The sequence below is a fragment of the Urocitellus parryii genome, chromosome 3, assembly GCF_045843805.1.
Source record: "Urocitellus parryii isolate mUroPar1 chromosome 3, mUroPar1.hap1, whole genome shotgun sequence".
Classification (NCBI taxonomy): Eukaryota; Metazoa; Chordata; class Mammalia; order Rodentia; family Sciuridae; genus Urocitellus; species Urocitellus parryii.
In genome coordinates, this window is record NC_135533.1 from 81,092,246 (window position 1) to 81,109,999 (window position 17,754).

Here is a 17,754-nt window from a genome sequence, read left to right on the forward strand (position 1 = left end):
TACTGAAAAACAAAAACCAAAAAGTCAGACTGAAAGGTGAGGGGGAAAAAAATGAATCAAAGCTTCTTATCAAAGAGGGAGGCTCATTTCCATGAGCACTGTCTATAGGGTCGCCCAGGATGTGTTGGGGGAAATGATTTAGAATGAAAGCCTCCAGGTAGAAGGACAGCAGCTAGGGTGGCAGGGGAGGAGAGCAGTGAGTGCCACAATAGTAGGGAGAGAGGGGAGAGCTAGTTCCATCAGGACAGGTCACCCTTGACTGCAGAGGTAAGGCCAGCAACTGGAAGAAGACCACGGCAGTAAGCAGGAGGAAGTCAGGTGGGAAAAATGGCTGCCTCCGGGCAGGGAGAGCCACTCAGAGTCACACACCCACACGAGCTGAACTTGACTGCTCCCTCCCTCCCCACTGGAGATGTCCCCACTGTTTTAGTCAGCTTTTCACTGCTGTGACTAAAAGGACCCAACCAGAACAACTGTAGGGGAGGAAAAGTTTATTTGAGGGCTCACAGTTTCAGAGGTCTTAGTCCATAGAAGGCTGGCTCCATTCCTCCGGGCTGGAGGTGAAGCTGAACATCATGGCAGAATAGAATGGTGGAGGGAAGCAGCTCACATCAAGGGGATCAGAAAGCAGAGAGAGTCTCCACACTCCAGTTACAGATATATACCCCAAAGCCACGCCCCAATTCCCACCTCCGTCGGCCACACCCCCACCACTTCAGTTACCACTCATTTGATCCCTATCAGGGGATTAAATCACTGATTGTATTAAGACTCTCACAACCCAATCATTTCTCCTCGGAACCTTCTTGTGTTGTCTCACACGTGAGCTTTTGGGGGACACCTTACAACCAAACAATAACACTCATCCACTGCCCACATGCTAGGTTCTCAGAGCTGGGAACTTTAGGGTTCTCCTCAATGTTGGGAAGTATCCAAGATTCTGTGAGGAAAGAGCAGGAACCCCTTAGAGGTGAAAGCTGAGACTTTCCCAGAACCAGGTCACCCAACAGGCTTGGGGACCCAGAGGTAGGGTAAATTGGGTTAGAAAAAACCCCTGAAGTAAGACCTGGTTCTCACCTCCCTAGATAATAGGAAAGCCCCAAACAGGTGTAAGTTACCCTGAGAAGGACCTAGACCTTTACCAGAGGCAGTGTGAAAGGTGAGAATCTTTTTTAAAATAGATCAGATTCTTCCCTCTTATTTTTCCCTCAATACATTCATTTATTCATTCATACAACAGCCATTTAAGGCCAGCTATGTGTCAGGCATTGTTTAAGCACCAGGAGATGCAGCATAATGTGGATTTTATTTTCCAGTAGGGAAAACAGCCAATAATAATAATAACAGCAAATATTTACATGGTGTTTTCCATGTGCCAGTTCCTCTTCTCAATGCTTTCTCTGTATGACTTCACTTTATCCTAATTTATCCAGTAGGTACTATTATTATCCCAATTTTACAAACAAGGAAACAGAGGCACAGGCAGGCTAATTAACTTGCTCAAGTTTGCACAGCTAATAGAGAAGAGCAGAGATTTGAAGGAAGGAAATTGAATTTGGGAATCTGAGCATTTAATTGATGTAGGTAAGTGTAGGTGCAGGTATGGTCATGGTTATGAGGATGGGTGTGGGTGCTGAGATGAAGATGGAAATTAGAAAGAGGGAGACAAGAGACACCTAAGGATACAACTACGTACCTCCCTAGAGGATAGAGACTGAAGTGAATTATGGCACAATGGACTTGAACTTCTTTTTTTATTTGTTCTAATTAGTTATACATGACAATAGAATGCATTTTGACACATTGTACTCATACGGAGCATAACTTCTCATTCCTCTAGTTGTACATGATGCTGAGTCACACGAATAGTTTAATCATGAGTGTACATAGGGTAATAATGTCTGTCTCATCCCTCATTCTTCCCATCCCCATCCCCATCACCCCACCCCTCTCCTCACTTCCCTCTGCACAATCCAAAGTTCCTTTATCCTTCCCCCCAAACTATGGATCAGCATCCACTTATAAGAGAAAACATTTGGGGGGATTGGCATATTTCGATTTGTGTGATATTTTCTAGTTCCATCCATTTACCTACAAATGCTATAATTTCATTCTTCTTCAGGCTGAGTAATATTCCATTGTGTATATGTACCACATTCTCTTTATCCGTTCATCTGTTTAGGTTTTTTGGAGGAAGCCATCTGAGGGGGGAGATGGATAGATAGTTGTGCAATAAAGAAGTGGGGTAATAAATAGAAAGCAGTGGAGGAAAGGAGATTTTAAGATAGAGTGGCCACTGTAGGTCACCCTGGAGTCATCCAGGGTAGATATGCAAAATCTGCTCAAACCAAGAGCATGTGTGTGACCATGTGTGAGCAGGCCCCAGGACTCATCAGCCAACTCCAGAAAAGACCTAGGGCTGGGAACAGTGGCTTCTCAGCAGTCCTTGTCCTAAGGGCAGCTCGTACCACAGCAGAGGCCACTGTGCAGGCAGAGAATGTATCGACCACTGCCCCTCCCCAGCTGTGGGTCCCTTCCTCCCACACACACAGCCGATGCCTCTGGAGAGGACAAGAGGAGGACAAGCAGAAACCCAAAGGACTGAGCCTTTGACAAAAATAGACTCCACATTTACCTCAAAATCCTGTTTAAAACATTGACTCTGAAGAAATTTACTCAACTGGACTAAAATACAAGGCCTCCCAGGCATCCAGTGACCTTCTCTGACAGCATGCTGCCCTGTAAAGGGGGACAAGTAGACAACAGGAAAATGCAGAGTGACTGTGTTCTCCACACCTACGTTCATGATCTGCTGCCCTAACTTTCAAACTCCATGTGGCCAGGAAAGGACACAGCATGTAGCAAACGGGAGCCAGGTAGGCCTTGTGCCTTTCTCTAAGACAGAGAGTCACGCTGGCCTGGGGGCTTAAGCACGGCAGGGGTAGAAACTAAATATACTTTATGTGCTTCTCAGGGAGGAACAAAATCATTATTCATTTTTTTCATTATAATTTTTTTAAAGCTAAAAGCATGATTTAGGAGAAGCCATTTGTGACATTGCTGCATTCAATTACCCAGCACAAATTTGGATAGGCCTGGCAGCTATTTCCAGGCTTCCAAATGTGGGTCATAAATATGCATTAATCAGAAAGGACAATGCAATCAAGTGGTTTCACATCATCTGTCATTTCTGTGAAGGGCACTTATTAGCAACTGCCTGTTCTGGCAGATTGGGTTTTTATATACGGAAATTAAGCAGCCACAATCCCTACCCTCTTGAAATGTAAACCTGACAATGTTGAGTTGAACAATCACACACTGATATGACAATTAGTCTCCATCCACCCCCCCACTCCCCCGGGATCCAGCCCTAGGAAGCTCTTTCTCACGGGCACTGAACATGGAATTCTGTACGTGCTATGCTCCCTACCTGGACCTTTTTCTAGATTAAAGTACAAACATGGAACATGGTGTTGGGTTACCTTCTTTCAGGAACTGAGAAGTGGGAAGTTGCTTTTCTTGTACACAGGGAGGGGGCCACATGGTTGGACACTTGGCCAATTCTCATTATTCCATCACTTCTTTTCTACCAAACACCTCTGTATTCATCAGGGGCTTTCACTGCTGTGACCCAAATACTTGACACAAACAATTTGGAAGAGCCAGGTGCAGTGGTGCACACCTATAATCCCAGTGGGCTGAAGCAGGAGGATCCGCAAGCTCAAAGCCAGCCTCAGCAACTTAGCTAGACCCTGTCTCTAAAATATAAAAAGGGCTGGGGATGTGGCTCAGTTGTTAAGCACCCCTGGATTCAATTCCTGAAAGAAGAAATGTTTATTTTGGTTTTAGAGGTTTCAGTCCATGGTCAGCTGGCTTAGTTGCTTTGGGTCTGAGGTGAGGCAGAAAATCACAGAAGGACATAATGCAGGGAGCTGCTCAGTTCACAGCAATCAGAAAGCAGAGGGAGACAGACAGCAAGGAAGGAGCCAGGGACAAGATATAGCCCCCTGGGGCACACCCCCAGTAACCTACTTCCTGCAATCATGTCCCACTACCTATCATTTCTACCTCCTCCCAGTAGTCCATTGAGATCATTAATACATTAAATGGATTAATCCACTGGTGAAGTTAGTCCTTGTAATTCAATTGTTACCTAAAAGCCTCACTTTTGAACATTGCTGTGCTGAGGACCAAGCCTTCAATGCACGAGACTTTGGAGGACTTTCCAGATTCAAAACATAAATAAAAATCCCCATTTTAATTCAGCATAGTAGTGTACCCAGCATTTTTTTATTTACATAATACAGTGGAATGCATTACAATTCTTACTACACATATAGAGCACAATTGTCCATATCTCTGGTTGCATACAGAGTACATTCACACCAATTCGTATCTTCATACATGTACTTTGGATAATGATGTCCATCTCATTCCACCATCATTTCTAACTCCCTGCACCCTCCCCTCCCTGCCCACCCCTCTGCCCTATCTAGAGTTCATCTATTCCTCCAGTGCTTCCCCTCCCTACCCCATAGGAATTAGCCTCCTTATATCAGAGAGAACATTCAGCATTTGTTTTGGGGGGATTGGCTAACTTCACTTATCATTATCTTCTCCATCTCCATCCATTTACTTGCAAATGCCATGATTTTATTCTCTCTCTCTCTTTTTTTTTTGCTGAGTAATATTCCATTGTGTCTACATGCACATTTTTTAAATCCATTCATCTACTGAAGAGCATCTAGGTTGGTTCCACAGTTTAGCTATTGTGAATTGTGCTGCTATAAACATTGATGTGGCTGGGTCTCTGTAGTATGCTGGTTTTAAGTCCTTTGGGTATAGCCTCAGGAGAGGGATAGTTGTGTACCTAGCATTTATAAAAAGGCATTTCTCGGAATTACCTGCAAGTAGAGGTGGAATGTGACATAGTTCTGACCAATGAGATGTAAGTAAAATCACCAGACAAGGCTTCTGAGAAAGCAATTTTTAAAAGGGCTAACTCGGTTGTCATTTAATTTTGCCATTTCAACCTATTGGCTTGGAATGCAGATGAGATGCTGGATGTGCAGCAGCCATCTTGTGACTATGAGGAGTCAATTAGAAAAAAACAGAAGCTATATTTTAGGGATGGCTGATCAGAACGAGAGAAAGACACTAGGTTCCTTTGAAATATTAAGAGAGGAAAATAAAATTGCTATTTGGTTAAGCCCCTGTCATCAGATTTCTATTACCTAATTCTATTTCAAATGAAATCCCTAATTGATTCTAAGAATAATATAGATGAGACTACATAAATTAGGGAACCACTGTGATTACAGCTCAGTTTTTGACAGTGTTTTCTTCTTTTTGAGCACCAGTAGTTTGCAGAGTTTGAAGCAATGTTAGCACAGTGGAGTTTTTGCCCCAATTCAATCATAAGCACTTAACAATCATGAAGTGAGGGCCTAAGCCACGTCAAATACAGTCTGGTTGCTGTGGGTTCAAGTTTCTGCCTCGTGGTGCTGATGTTCTTCAGGTTAGAGGAAGAAAAGATGGTTAAAGTGATGATTCAAAGCAAGAAACAGATTAAGGGGGCTAAGCATGCAGGAGAGATGAGAGGCGCTGGCAGATGACACTAAACCTTCACATAAGACCTCCCTTCTGCTGTGCATCAGTCTGCTTGTGCTACTACAATACAATGCCACAGATTAGGTGTCTTAAAAAATAGAAATTTATTTTCCATGGTTCTGGAGGCTCAAAGACCAAGAAGATCAAGGCACCAGTTAGTTTCTGGTGAGGCCTGTTTTCCTAACTTGTAGCTGCCTCCTCCTTCCTGGGCCTCACCTGAACTTCCCTCTGCACAATGTATGGGGAGAGAGAAAGGTCTTTGGAGTCTCTCATTATTATAAAGACATTGGTGCTAAGGGCCCCATTATCATAGCCTTAACCCACCTCCTAAAGGGCCTATCTCCAAATATCATTACACTGAGGGTTAGGACTTCAACATATGAATTTGAGCAAACACAATTCAGCCATAATAGGTGACTTATGAATGGAGATCTGAAGGAAGAGGCAGTGTGAGTCAAAATGAAGCTTGAGGGAAGAGCATTGAAGGCACAGGAACAGCAAGTGTTAAGGCCCAATGTTTGCGGGATAGAAAAGAGGCCAGTGTAGCAGAAATAAATGAGCAAGGAAGAGAATGTCAGTAGGCAGGACAGAGAGGAAAAGAAGGACAAACCACATATAGCCATATAAACCACAGAAAGGACTGTGGTTTTTTTGTTTGTTTTTCAATGCTGGACTTGAACCCAAGACCTAGGCAGATGCTTCACCACTGAGCTATATCCCCTCCCAGGGCTTTAGCTTTACATTGAAAAAAAAAAAATGAGAGGTTACTCAAGAACTGAGCAGAGAAGATGATCTTATTCACGTTCTGAATAGCTTACTCTGGCACTGGGGGTATAGCTCAGCTCATGCATGAGGCACTTTTTTAGCATGCCCAAGGTCCTGGGTTTGATTCCTGACATCGAAAGAATAGATGATAGATGAAAGAAAGAAAGAAAGAAAGAAAGAAAGAAAGAAAGAAAGAAAGAAAGAAAGAAAGAAGAAATAAAGCAAGCAAGCAAGCTGTAGTTTAGGTGCAAATAAGGAAGCAAAGTTAAAATTGTCAGGACAGAGACTAGAGCCTTGCCAAAGTTAGGAAGTGGTCAGATGTGGAATTTAGAGGCAGAACTGATAGGATCTGCTGTTGATGCAAGAGAAGGAGGAGAGTCTGGGATGCCTTCTAGGTCCTGCCGTGAGATGACAGAAGAATGAAACTGCATTGGTGGAAAGATCAATTTTTAAGTGGGGGAGGAATCAAGAGTTTCCTTTTACCTAAGCTAAATATGAGATGCCTCTCAGAAACAAATCTAAGTGCAAAAGCTGAGTGAACTGTTGGGTATATGAGTCTGCAAGTCACGTAACAGTCATGTAACAGTCTAGACTTAGAAAAACATGTAAAAGTCATCAGGTCAAAATGGCATTTGAAATTGGATGACTGGGTGCAGTCATTACCTAGATAAGAGTCGCTCAAGAAGACTTGAGATGCGAGGGCTGAGCCCTGGAGAACACAACTTGGTAAAGTTAGGCTCTAGATACAAGGAGTACGAATTCAAGCAGACAAGATTGGAGAAAAACCGAGAAAGTGGGAATGAAGCAAGAGCCCTCAAAGAGAAGTATTTCAAGGAGAAGGTGATCAAAGGGCTGAGAGGGCCAACAAAGGCAAAGACTGGAATCCCTGCTGACCTTGAACTCTCTCCAGGAGGACAACCGGGTGCACTGTTATCTATTGCTGCATGACAACTTACCCCATATTTAGCAGCATAAAGCAATGAACACTTATTACCTCACAGCTCTTGTGGGCCTGGAATCTGGCTGCAGCTCAGCTCAGTGTCACTGGCTCTGGGTGTCACTGGTAGACCCAGTCAAGGTGCCCTCGAGGACTGGAGTCACCTCAGGGCTTGATGGAGGAGGATCCCCTTCCAAGTCGCTCACATGGCTCCCGGTGGGGGCTCAGATGGCTGTTGGCCCTTGGCCTGAGACTTCTATTTCTTACCAAGTGGGCCTGTCCCAGGGCAGCTCATAGCACAGCCGCTTGCTTCCTACAGAACATGGAACGGGACACAATGCGCACAGGATGGAAGGTGGCTGAAATGGAAGCTGCGTTCTTTAACCTATTCCAGGGAGTGACATCACATCACTCTTTCTTAAGACTTTTTTTTTTTTTAGAGCTTTTTTAGATTCACAGCAAAATTGAGCAGAAAATAGGGGAGTTCTCACCACCCCCTCTCCCTCCACACACCAGCAGCAATATCCCGCACTAGAGCGGTGCATTCGTTATAGTTGGTGAGAAACAGAAACTCCAGTGGTCCATTTTCAGAATATAGTCTTTAGCCTTAAATGTGAAATTGGGATGTAAAATACAATTGTAGCCATTTTAACTATAGCTCTTTCTTTTGTCTGCCTCAGTTTTTTGTTTGTTTGTTTGTTTTTGGTACCGAGAATTGAACCCAGAGACACTTAACAGTTGAGTCACACCTCCAGCCCTGTATTTTATTTAGAGACAGGGTCTTGCTGAGTTGCTTAGGGCCTTAATAAGTTGCTGAGGCTGGTTTTGAACACGTGATCCTCCTGCCTCAGCCTCCTGAGCCACTAGGATTACAGGCCTGAGCCACCATGCCCAGCTGCCTGCCCTAATTTTAAAATTAGCCCATCATGTAAATTGTAATCCCAAACTACTCCTATCAGAGCAAGGAGCAGCACTGCATTAGGGGTAAGAACAGGCATACTGCTCGCCCAAGCGTGCTTGCTTGCAGACTTTGTTCAGTAGCATTCGCTACTGCAGAAGTACAGTTTGCCTTAAGGAGTAACTTTAGATCACGTGCCTGATTTCTTGTGGTACCTCAATATTTCTAACAGAACACTGACACATCATTACAAACCAGAGCCACAGCTTATATTAGGGTTCACTCTGTGTTCTATGTTCTATGGGTTTTGACATGTATAATGATATGTATCCACACTTACAATGCAAAATTTGTTTTTGTTTTTGGGAGAAAATCACTTTATTCTAATTAACTCAAAAGAATAACATCAAAACAGATGGTTTAAGGAGACTGCACAAACATTGATCCAGCCCCAGATCCTGCATCAACTTGGTGAACTTCAATACAGTTAGAGAACTCTTGCATTGCCATTCAGAAACAATGAAGCTATTAAGAGAAGTCTAACTTTTTTTTTTTTTTTTGAGAGAGAGAGAGAGAGAGATTTTTTAATATTTATTTTTTAGTTATCGGCGGACACAACATCTTTGTTGGTATGTGGTGCTGAGGATCGAACCCGGGCCGCAGACATGCCAGACGACCACTCTACCACTTGAGCCACATCCCCAGCCCCAAGAGAGGTCTAACTAATGGTTTTACATTTCCTACTTTCACTATCAATTACATTTTTATGCTGATGGAACTTGGTCATCAGAGCTGATTTTCTACTTCTTCAATTGAACTTCTAGATTAGACTAATCCATTTGCATTTCTGCACTGTGCCGACTCCTCATTGAAACCCTCACAGAGCTTAACCTCACCCGGTTCTGGGTACACTCCAAAAATTGTTTTCTCTCCTAAAAGCGAGGCCCACCAGGTTTCTGCTGCTGTTCTGGCTGGGTTCCCTGAGGCTCCCAGTAAGTGATGTCAGCATTATTTCCTCCACTGAAGCCCCAGTGATGTCATGGCCCAGTGTGTGCCACACCACAGAGCCCACAGCCACACCAGCTGCAGGGGTTGCCATCTGAACCATCAGACCCAGCTGCCAGGGTGCAGCAGCAGATGAACCAACTGCAGGTGGTGGGGATGAGCCACTGGTGCTGGCTTGGGTACAGCTGTCATCTGAGGGACCTGCTAGCCAGGGGACCATGTGGGAAATGTGGCTCTGGCTTCCATATGGCATTCTAAGTATGTGGTGGCTCAGCGTCTAGAAATGCCTATCATGCATTATTTCTAGTCTCACTATTCTAAAAAGTTCCCTGTCCCATCTATTCATTCCTCTCCCCCATCCCCAACCCCTGGCAACCACCGATCTTCTTACTGTCTCCAGTGTTACCTTTTCTAAATGTCATATAGTTGGAATCATACAGTATATAACCTATAACCTTTTTATATTGAGTTCTTCCACTTAGTAATATGCCTTTAAGGTTCCTGCATGTCCTTGTGTGACCTGATGGCTCATTTCTATTTGGTTCTGAATAACATTCTATGGTCTAAATGTGCCATAGTTTATCCATTTACCTACTAAAGAAAAACTTGATTGTTCCTCAGTTTGGCAATTATGGATTAAGGTTTTCATGTGAATATAAGTTTTCAACTCCCTTGGGTAAATACCAAGGAGCATTACTGCTAGATTTTATGGTAAAATAAATTAGTTTTGTAAAAAAACTACCAAACTGTCTTCCAAATATTCCAAATTGGGGCTGGGGATGTGGCTCAAGCGATAGCGTGCCCCTCTGGCATGCGTGCGGCCTGGGTTCCATCCTCAGCACCACATACAAACAAAGATGTTGTGTCTGCCGAAAACTAAGAAATAAAATATTAAAATTCTTTCTCTCTCTCTCTCTCTCTCTCTCTCTCTCTCTCTCTCTCTTATTTTTTAAAAAAAAAAAAAAACAAATATTCCAAATTGCTTTCCCACCAGCCATGAACAAGAGTCCCATGTTACTCCATTCCCTCACCAACATTTGGAGTTGTCAGTGGTTGGTAGTTGAACTATTCCAATCAGTGCATGGTGGTATGTTATTTTAATTTTCATTTCTCTAATGATATATGATACTTAGCTTCTTTTCATATGTCATCTCAACCCTTCTGCTGTCCAGCCCACATTTTCAAGGGTTATAGTTTGGATATAAGGTGTTCACCAAAAACCTCATGTTAAATAATGCAAGGTTTGGAGAAGAAATTATTGGGTTATAGCCTTAACCTAATTAGCGAATTAATCCCTGATGGGAACAACTGAGTAGTAACTGGAGGCAGAGGAGGTATGTGGTTGGAGGAAGTGGTTTACGGAGGTGAAATGATCATGAGAACTATGACTTCAGTAGTGGAGTGACCCATCTGATGGATTGATAATCCGATGGATTATTTCCTCCAGGTGGAGCATGGCTGGAGGAAGCAGTCACAGGGGGTGTGCCCTTGGGGAATATATATCTTGCCCCTGGCTGCTCATGCTCCCTCTATTTCCTGGTAACATGAGCTAATTGCTTTCCTCCCCATGTCCTTCCACCTTATCTCAGGCCCAGAGCTATGGAGTCAGCTGACCAGGGACTAAACCTCTGGAACCAGGAGTCACAACAAACTTTTCCTTCTCTAAGGCTCTCATCGGTTATTTTGGTCACAGAGACAAAAAGTTGACTAACACTCCAGGGGAGGAAATTATATGAGAACATAAATAGCAGGATGTGGGGACTGTTGTCAGCCATCAGAGGCTGTCCACCATTGTCGGGTTCAGAAGAGAATGGAGGAGAGGAAATGAAAACAAATACAGACAAATCTTTTGAGCAGTTTTGCTATAAAGACAAAGAAAGAAAAGAGGGATTAGTTGCTGAAGGATATAGAGTTAAATTTCTTTAAAATTTGTTTTACAAAAATGTTATGGTTTAGATGTGGTATCCCCCAAAAGCTCATCTGTGAGACAATGCAAGGTTTGGAGAAGAAATTATTAGGTTATAGCCTTAACCTAATTAGCAAATTAATCCCATCAGGGATTAACTGAGTAGTAACTGGAGGCAGAAGAGGTATGTGGTTGGACGAAGTGGTTTACGGGGGGCACAGCTTGGGTTATATATTTGTATCTGGCAAGTGGAATCTCTCTCTGATCACCTTGTGAGCTGCTTCCTTCCCTCTGCCACGCTCTTTCACCAAAATGTTCAGCTGCACCTTGAGCCCCAAAGAATCAAGTCTGCTGTCTATGATTGAGACCTCCGAAACTATGTGCCCTCAAATAACTTTTCTCTTTTACAATTGTTCTGGTTGGATCTTTTAGTCACAGCAGTGAAAAAAACTGACTAAAACAACAAACCAGATCATCTTCATCAATAAAGGTCATATATTTGATATATTAAATACATAACTTCGTTCTTTTTTATACTTTATTTATGCATTTCCTAGAAGTATTGCGAAAATAAATTTGTAAATAATAAACTTGAGGGGATTTAAAAAACAAAACACTATTTGGTACCCATGTGGGGATCAGATACAAGAGTATTCATCTTCCAGGGCTTACAGGGTGCTCACCTGTACATCCTCTAACTGCTGAGATGAGCCACACGGGCTTACTTAGGCAGATGAAGCAATATGCTTCAGTGAGGGCAGACATTCTTTCTTGTCTTGAAAACAAGCCTACAGCTGCTTGGAACATGCAAACTGCTGGGCAGAGAGACCTGCACATGGCAACTAGCCCAGTGATTCCAATTAAAATGCTAACCTCCAACTGGAGGGACCCCTTACACCATAAATAATGTCTCCAGTTGCTTTATATTCTGACCCTACACTGCAACAACATACTAAAATATGCACTAAACATAGACACAAGAGTAGATGGCTGAGCTCACTAATTCATGAAAGCAAATTCCCTAATCTATGTTAGTCCATTGAGAATATGTAAGCCTCAGATCCTCATGGAGATAAGGGTCAAGTGACTGTAGGATTTGAGGAGAATGAAGAATAATGTTTTCATCTCCTCCCACATTCAGTACCAACTCAGACATAAAACAGAATGGAAACTGAAGTGTCAGTTTTATTACTGTTCAGATTGTGTCTTCAGAGCTGATCTGGTCCCATCCCAGTGTGGACCCTGGATATCCCCTGCCTCACACTGGCCCTGAGAAGTGAGGGAAAAGTGGGGGGATCCTCACAGCTTACAGCTTTTGGATAGATTTGCTCTTCTTTGAGAAAGATGAGGCAGTAGAGGTCACCTGCCATAAGATGAGCAAGGGCCAAAATTTTAAATCAACTAAAAATGCAAGATTATGTTATTGCAAAGTTAACAAGAAAACTAATTTTCATTCAGTTTGGACTATCTAAAAAGCACAACAGTTTAAGGTGGTGACATTTGTTAATGTGCCCAGTTGGCTGCACACTTTAGAGTTCAAAAGTCCCATTTTGAACTCTAAAGAATCTTAGGTATAAATATTTAACTAATTTGGGGTTAAATTCAGTTTTTCCCCTGGAGTTATCTCCTTTATTCAAATATATTTTGGGCACTATTCTATCTTCTTGGGATTCAGTATAGAAGGAAATAGAGTTCTCATGGAGCTCACTTTATACATACACTCATGATAACTCTGCTTTTGGAGAACACCCTAAGGTTAAGTCTACTTCATCAGAGAAAATCCTGGATAATTAAAGTCCTTTCTATTCTACTATTCTAAATTTTTCTTTAACTTTTGGCTGCTTTGATTCTTTGTTCTCCTAAGTGTGATATACTCCTAGCTTTCTGCATGAAATGCTAGACTCAGCTTAGGAACCCTCTCTTTCAGGAATCCTCCCCCCATCCTTTGCAGGCTGGGCTCAGTGGCTGATCCTGTTCCCTTGGCACGGTGCTCAAGCTTTTACTAACATGTAAATCCTCACTTCAGGGCAGGGGAAATTTCTCACCAAACTTTACAGTACCAACACCAACCACAGTACCTGGCACATAAAAGGCATTCAAATATTCATTGCCCTGGGCAATCCTTCTGCCCAAAATGATCTTAAGTTCTGCAGTCCTTAGAAAACCTCAAATCTCAAAATTCCAGGGACAGAGTAAGGGTAAAAGAACATGTAAGAGTAGTTGGTGTTAGGAATGCTGTCCAGTGGTGCCTTGGTGGCTTGCAGACCACTCTGAAGAAGGAGATGGACACTTGGTTTCTAGGACTGCTATCATTGACCTCCTGCCTCCCACTCCTAACCTCTCCACTTGGCTTTCCTTCCAGTGAATTTCTGCTTTGGCATAAAAGGTAAGCCTTTTGGGTGACGTGGGCATGAAGCTTTGATTGTGCAGATTCATCCCTCTCAGGTTTACAAATGTCCAGAGAAAGAGTCCCTACATACAGGGGAAAGCATGACTATATGTGTTCACCTTTATATTCCCACTGCCTGCTGCATTGCAAGGCATGAAGACAATCACTAATTTAGCAGTTATCTATGGAGAGCTTATTAAGTGCCAGCAAGTGTCTTCCATGGTAAACATGGGAAACAAGTTCCCCTGAACAGGGCTTATAGGAGATGTCAATCTTAACTCCTGGAAGACACAGCTGGCTCCTTTCTTATACCCCATACCTCCCACTCCCAGTCATTGTGTTGTTTTCCTAGGCTGTCTTAAAAAAGTACCTGGTGACTTGAAAGCACAGAAATATGTTACCTTCATTTGTGTGGCTCTAAGTCCAAAAGCAAGGTGTCAGCCCAGACCAGGCTCCCTCTGAAATCTGTTGGGGAGAATCCTTCCTTGTCTCTTCCCAGTTTCCAGTGGTGGCTGACAATACTGAGGCATTCCTTGGTCTGCTGCAGCATCACTCAGATCTTTGCCTCTGTCCTCACATATTCCCCTGTATGTTTGTCTTCACGTGCATTTTTCTCTTTTTATAAGGACCCAGCCCTGTTGCATTAGAAGAGTCCACCCCAATGACCTCATCTTGACTTGATTGCATCTGCAAAGACATTTCCAAATAAGATCACACTCACATTTCCAAACTCACGGGTGCTGGAGGTTAGGACTCCAACATATTTTTTGGAGAGGAGGCACAAAATTCAGTCCACGACGCTCATATTCTGTTACCTAGGCAGCCAGACAATGGAACTGTTTAATTTTCTGCATTCAAAACACACACGGCTGCTCCTCCAATCCGGACAGACAGAGGTGCTGTGGGGGCAAGATAGTTAGACCTTGGTCATCATTATAAGCCGTTTGTGAGTTTTCTAGGCACTTGGAGTCTTCACTTGCCCCACTCCTCGCCTAGAGAGACCCTGCCCCCACCTGATTTCATAGTTCCTCTAACGGAAGCCAAACTTCTGTTACAGGATTAGGCAAGAGTCTTAAGCCCAAATGGGGTGTGGCTGAAGACTTTAAGAAGAACGAGGGGAGGAGTAGGCAGAGATACCAACATTGAGTGCCAGAGCTTCCTCTAACTTTCAACGAGGTAAGGGGACGTCCCAGCCAGTGAAGTGTCGGGGGCAAATGTCCCCGAACTCGCAGACTCTGCAGACTCAGGGGTCCTGGGCGGAGAGACCTGGAGATGGGACCCAGGAGACCTGGACGAGGCCGAGCCGCTTCCCGGCCACTTGGGTTTCCACTCCCGGTGGCCGGCAGGGGGCGCACGAGGGCCTCGGGCCCCGCTGGCCAGGCGGGTCCCAGGGCGGGAGGGGCGCTTTGGCAACTTTTTGGTTGGCTGCTGCGCGGATGCGAACGGCCCAGGGCCCTTTTAAAGTTGATCTCCCAGGCGTCCTCTCTTTTCGGTCGCAGCACGTTGCTCGGTAAGTGTGTACCGACCCGCCAAGCGTGGGAGCCCGCCACGTGGCTGAGGGTCTCGCCGGCGGGTGGCCCTTTCCTGAGCCCAGGACAGGGGTTCGGCCTCAGCTCGGCGCCAAGGGCGGGGCCCCTGTAGGTGCAGAAGTCCAAAAATTGGACTTAATCCAGACCGAGGAGCAGATCCAGGGACCCCCTCCGGGTTCTTAAGCGCCCCTGGGGCTCCCGCCTGCCTGGTAGTTGGGGACCGCGACATAGCCTACTTAGAAAATCAGTGAGATCTGAGGTCTGAAGCGCTTTAAGTTTCCGAGCAGAACAGTATAATTCCAGTGCTAGCAACAAGCAGAGGTAATTTCGCCCACATTGCCACTTTCCCGCCACAAATGCTTTCCAGTTGCCACTTTGCGGAGTTGTTTGTATTTTTAAAAAGGTTTGAGTGAATCTTCCGGTAGCCGATGACTGCAGTGAGTCAAGTAGAGAGCTGGGAGGTTTCCTGAGGGATCCCATAATTTTCTTCCCTAGATCCACCTGGAGAGGCTGGTGCGCTGCACAGGGTCCCTTGCAAAATGTGCTGGGGGCCAGGCCTGTCTTGCTTGGTCTTACGGAGGGTGGAGAGGGAATGTGCTTGGACAAGGGGTTAGACATCTAACTTCTGTCCCCAAGATGTAAGAAGCATGCAAAGCTGCCCTTGAGAAAGTTTGTCTGAAGGAAGAATTTCCAAGCCTTGGGGCTTGTGTGTGTTTTTTTAAAGCATCCCGACAATTCTAAATGTAATGCACTCTAGGGCGCTAAACTGCTGTACAAAAGGATATTTTCTGAATTTGTCAAAAACTATAAAGATCTAAATTTAGACAAGTGAATGAAAGACTCATTGTGTCTGTCATAGGAACCACTTAGTAGTCTTTTGTTTGTTTTTGTTTTTCAATGCATGACATCTTTATTGAGGTATTAATATTCAATTAATTGTGTTTATTTAATGAGTGCAATTCAAGGAATATCAACAGCATTTTGTAAACTTTTCCAGAGAATATTTTAAATAATGAGAAACTACTTGTGTGTACTGCTAAAAATAATCTACTGACAACACTAAGTAATGAAAAAAATATATATAGAGTAACTGACACTCTCATGTATGCCTGGTGCAAAATTAGAATAATCGCTTTGCATTTTAGTCAGCTTTTCATTAGTATTACACACACACCAACTAATTTATAAAGAGAGTGGAATTATTTTGGCTCAGTTATGGAGGTTCTAGTTCATGATAGACTGGCTCTGTTGTTTGGGGTATGTGGCAAGATAGCACATTATGGCATTATAATAAGTCTTATAAGATAAGTCTTGTGTTTGACATGTGTTCCTCAGCTCTGAGAGACTCTTACTACCCTTTCAGTACGAGGAAGCTGAATGGGACATCAATTTTACTGGTTTGAAAGAGGAAAGAAGGGCAGTGATGTAACCTGTGTTCTAGGCACCTTTTGTTCAGCCACAAATCTAGACCCAAGCAACGAATAGATTGAATCCTCTGTCAAATAGCCCAGTGACACAGGAACCTCCAATGGGTATTCTTTGTTTTACCATAGATTTAGGTGTTGAGGATTCCTGTTGAACCAAACTAGGTTAAACATCAGTTTGATGCAGGCTGAGAGCCTGGCATGTCAAGGAAGCAGCCCTGAGCCAGTGTCTATTTAAGGATTTTAGAAATTGAGCAAGTGCCCAGGACTAGAAACTTCTCAACCCTGGGTTCTCAGCCTCACGGTAAACAAGTTTCATGCTTCTTTTTATTTTAAATCTGTTGTGAAAAGTTTGTTTCAGTTTTTTAGGAGAATACTGTATCCAAGTAGTGTTTGTTTTCTTAACTGATACTATTGTGTGCTAATGTAACAAAGAGATAAAGTTGAAAAGAAGGCAACTGCTAAAGTGAAATTGATTCCCAGAGTATAAGGAACTTAAAGTCTTTGGAATTGTCAGGAATTTGGAGACCATAGCTTTGTATTTTATCTAGTCATAAAAGACAGCTAGTAGATAGCCACAATATAGGCCACTCTTTAAACAACAAAGCTGGATTATTATTATTATTATAATTGCACCTGGGATTGAACTCAGTAGCACTTGACCACTGAGCCACATCCCCAGCCCTATTTTGTATTTTATTTAGAGACAGAATCTCACTGACTTGTTTAGTGTTTTTCACTTTTGCTGAGGCTGGCTTTGAACTCTCATCCTCCTGCCTCAGCCTCCCAAACCACTGGGATTACAGGTATGCGCCATCATACTCAGTCAGATATTCTTAATATTAACCTTGTTGTTACTTTTTTGCCAGGCTCAGTGGTGCTCAAGATCCTGAAGAACTTAAGGTATGGACCAAATGGAAACAATTTGGCTTGAGTTCATAGTGGAATAGAATTCTTGGCCAAGGATGAGAACTCTAACCTGATTGGATATGCTTCTGCTCTGATGGGTTAAAGGATTTACCTGAGGCCAATTTGGTATGCAGGAATTTAGTAAATGCAGTCACACCATTCCTTTTAAAATTCTGCTTTACACAGAGAGGACAAAAGCCTTTAGTAAATGGATTAATGCTTCATCAAGCCAAGAGAGTTACAATTTTTTGAGTCAAAAATTCTGTGGTTTTTTTTTTGTTTGTTTGTTTTTTTTTTTTTTTTTTTGTGTGTGTGTGTGTGTGTACACTAAAATGTTTGTGTCAACAATGGGTACATTGGGGATTCTGTTTCTTATTTCTGC

General features: G+C 43.3%; 1 non-coding gene and 1 pseudogene across 1 annotated transcript; one reads left to right on the top strand and one right to left on the bottom strand.

Moving 5' to 3' along the window:
• Window positions 1–9,035: 9,035 nt before the first annotated feature.
• LOC113201200 (coiled-coil-helix-coiled-coil-helix domain-containing protein 2 pseudogene) lies at window positions 9,036–9,468 on the bottom strand (annotated as a pseudogene).
• A 7,951-nt stretch (window positions 9,469–17,419) lies between these two features.
• On the top strand, window positions 17,420–17,493 carry LOC113201214 (small nucleolar RNA SNORD93). The gene has a single exon (XR_003303128.1). It is a non-coding gene; the product is annotated as a small nucleolar RNA SNORD93 (small nucleolar RNA).
• The last annotated feature ends 261 nt before the right edge of the window (window positions 17,494–17,754 follow it).